This window comes from Bombus pascuorum, chromosome 1 (genome assembly GCF_905332965.1).
Source record: "Bombus pascuorum chromosome 1, iyBomPasc1.1, whole genome shotgun sequence".
Lineage (NCBI taxonomy): Eukaryota > Metazoa > Arthropoda > Insecta > Hymenoptera > Apidae > Bombus > Bombus pascuorum.
Genome location: NC_083488.1, coordinates 24,050,388 through 24,054,282, shown reverse-complemented (window position 1 = coordinate 24,054,282; position 3,895 = coordinate 24,050,388). Strand labels below are relative to the sequence as shown.

General features: G+C 38.1%; 1 long non-coding RNA gene across 1 annotated transcript; it reads left to right on the top strand.

Annotated features, from left to right (window-relative positions):
- The first annotated feature begins 1,404 nt into the window (after window positions 1-1,404).
- Window positions 1,405-3,566, top strand: LOC132915265 (uncharacterized). Its single transcript, XR_009659814.1, has 3 exons — window positions 1,405-2,102; window positions 2,476-2,761; window positions 2,878-3,566. It is a non-coding gene; the product is annotated as an uncharacterized LOC132915265 (long non-coding RNA).
- The last annotated feature ends 329 nt before the right edge of the window (window positions 3,567-3,895 follow it).

Sequence of the window (3,895 nt, the reverse complement as noted above, 5' to 3'; positions counted from 1 at the left end):
GGGCAGAAAACGAATAAAGGAGACTCCCGACTATGGCACGTGCGAGGGCTGCGAACCGCAAAAGAGGCGGCTTATATTATTATAACCGTGGGCAGGTGGGCGAGGCACTCTATTGGCAGTGCTAACGAGGGATCGGTAATTATTACCCACGACTTAACTCTTAGCTGCTCGTGCAAAGACCTTTATTGTAATCGCTCACCCTTCGTCCATTCTTCTTGAAACCCGAATCTAGTTTGCGGGAATCCTATAACATGACTGTGGCTAAGGAATTAATACGTATTTACGGATAGAATTCCGACGCGCTCTTCCTATTTTCACAACTTCTTTCCCAAGTTCTGTACAGGTATTAGAACTTTATTGTTTAAGATAATTGGATATAATAATTGGGTCTATTAGTACCATCTTTTTGTAAAAATGATCACAAATGGTTCTTCAAAGTCGTTGTGAAAATTTTAGGATTTTGAGATTCGATAAATATAAACGTTAAGTAATATAGCATGACTTAGTATAATTTTATGATGATAAAGATAACAATATCTCTTCAGATCTTGTTTAAATGTATGGATAGATATTGTATGGATACATTTATTCCAAGAATATTCCTTGAAAGATGAAATCTACTATTATTATAATAATAATTTATATAACAGAAGAGAGGAAATAATAAACGTTATTTAGATGTACTTACATAAAAGAATATTTACATTCATGAAGTGTAGAATATTTATATAATTATGGACATATACATATGTGTATTCATAATTAATTATATACATATGTATATGTACGTCTATTGTTTATTGAGAACGATCATGTAATACTGGATTTCGTAAATGTGTTAAGGTTCGTCGCATGGTAAGTTTGCGAGCAACCGGGTCGAACATAGTATCAAATGATTTTCACGTTTTGATGGAGTTGTTGACCCTTGTAAAGGTATCTGCGTGCCGCCACGATTATACACTTTCAGCGCGTTAGTGTGAATGTACGACTACCTGTCCGGTCAAGGTGGACGATCCATCATCGTGTCAACGGAGCGTTACACTATACGACCAGGAATTTCTAACATTCCCCCTCGTGTACGTATTCGTCCTCTATCGGGTTTGAACGATTTTTTTTTTTTTTTAAGCGGGCCAGATAAAGAATAGCAAAATAAGAAGGGTGCAATCTTATCGCGAACACGAGGATTAAAGGAAAAAAATAATATAAAATTGAAAGTGAAATCGTAAGAAGCACGAATATCGTTGAAACTTGTTTCATTCGTGCGCAGAAAAACGAAAGATATACGGTTGACAAAGAGATAATGAGTCATGACACGAGTGATGAAAGATGTTGTTGAGATTTCGCATCTACATTATTTTTATTTTTTAAACTAGCGATAATGTAAAGTCAATTTCTTTTGACAGATCAAAGAATAATATTCCTAATTAAATATTTATAAAACAAATAACTTAATTCTCAAACTTTAGCACGCAAGATTTCCAACGGTACTTCGTTCCACAAACTTACAAATCTCACACAAGTGAAGCATTTTTCAATTTTTGGTTAACGCTGAAACCCAAAAGGATAATCGCTTGTTTGTTACCTCCGCTAGGAACGAGTCTTCTGTTCTTGTTGGAGAGCCAAGTATCTGTCGAATTAACGCAAATCCTTTTTAAATAATAAATCTTCCGTTAAGTGTAATGAATCTGTGAAAAACGAGGATAGCTGGGAAATAGAAGGTGCCAGGATACGAGACGTCTTTTGTAGAGGTTAGGACGACCAGTGGCGATAAGCGGTGCCGGTCGTACAGACACAGCTGTAAAATAGGCCAAGACTTCAGAACGATACTTGCTGCTTGCTGCTTAGCCTCGTTATTAACCAGGAGTTGGATATTTGGATACCCTTAATCTCTTTTCTACGATTCTACCGACTCTAACCTGCCTGACTGAACGTTGACAAATAGTATCAAGTTGCCTACCGCGATGCCAGCGCTACTCTGGAGCCGCTATCTGATTTTAAAGGACACGTCATCGAAGATGATCCTCCGTTGACAAAAGGTGTCGAGACCGAACCTGGATCGTCGTCCGGAATTTTTCCCGAAATTGCCAGCGCCGTTTTACCGGGTAAGCCGGGCAGGACCATTTTTCTGCCGCTTGTTTGCGTACGTTAGGTTAGACCTCGTAGCGACATAAAGGTTTTCTGTGACACGAGCGCTTTCATGAAGATAGATCTTTGTATTGTTACGTTCTTTTTTTTTTTTTTTTTTTTAGAAAAATAGATTTGTGTGAAATTTGTTTAAAGAAATAGTAAATATCATATTAATTATTGTATATGAATCGATCAGGAGCATTACTGTTTAATAGTTAATTTTATTCTATAATCGTAGATATTACTATTTAAACTTGCAAAGAATTAAAACAATAAATTCATTACACAGTCCTTCGATTTGAAGGTTTTCCGCTGAGAAAATTTTAATAAAACTTATTTTAATTTTAGATGCAATTGACACACGTGATAAAATAAATGATTGATCGAGTGCTTGCGTAAATATTGTGAAGGATAATAGAGATATAAGGAAAGAGGAGTTATACAAGGTGTCTCACACAAACACGTGAAAATACCACGTTTTAATGAAACCTGAAACTACAAACATGATTTACCGATATTAATCATCATACTATAACTGCCGCTCGATGCTATGAGGCAAGAGAATAAAATCGTTTAAAACAAGATTCGTATCGACGAAAGTGGAAACCGCGGCAAAGAAACGGTAGAAATCAAGGTAAAAGACGATCACCATTCGCTTTCGTATACTCCCTTCCCCTCATTACTCACAATCAGTCGAACGTCTGCGCGGTTATGCATACGAAATACATAGCTGCGTATATCCTTATCCAGGCCAAGTTCATCAACTGGGAGAAAGAACACTGAACACCTAACAAGACCAAGAAAAAGAACGAAACGCAGAAGGAAAGACAGAAAGAAAAAAACATATACGCACACGGCAGCATCGCCGAGATCCTTCACGAGTCAGTTCGATGAGGAGAACGGCAGAGAAACGATACGCGATGAAGATAGACGAATACAGAGGAATCACGAAGGGAAGAGAGAAAGGAGGAGCCAGTTCAACGAGTTCTAAGGCGGTGGCGGCCTTAAAAAGATGTCGAACGCTTTGATGTTTGCCGCACGTCATCTTGTGCGCTACCTTTGCGCGCTGATCCACGCTACAACCAACGGCTAGCAAGGGATTGCCGAAAGATCGCGATCAAGAGGGTAGAATCGCGTGCAGGTACCCTTTAGTCTTCGCAGTTCGCACGAATTCACATCACCTTGATGGTTCACTCGTATATACTCTTTTTAAAGATGTTCCTTGTCGACGAATAGTTCACGAACATTGTTTGCAAATAGATGCTCGCAAATATTTATATTTCATATATATGTAGTCATGTATTACACCTTTTGATTTGACCTGCAAGCTTGGGATATTCGATTAACATTTATGTCCATGTCAAACATTTCACAAATTATACAATTTAAAGAACTAATCTCGGAAAAATTGTTATTAGCCTTTAATATGTTCCAAAAAAAATTTAAATATGTTCAACGAGCCTTCGAACGATTTTTTAACATTTACAAAACGCATCTTTTTTAAAAATAATCCCAAATGTCTCGTATCGATAACTACATCAGTGGTTCAATCATCGATATGGACCGTATTATACGGCTACGTGAAAGATTTCCGCGTGATGCGATTTCCGCTAAGCGGTATCGCGGCGGTCGATCGATTGCGAGGACATCAATACTCATTAACGTTCGTTGCATCGGCGTTCGGATCGTTCCGGACAAAGATTTCAGTGACTTGCCCGGTAACCATAACGGATGACCACACAGTGAACGTGCAGGTCTACAAGGGTTG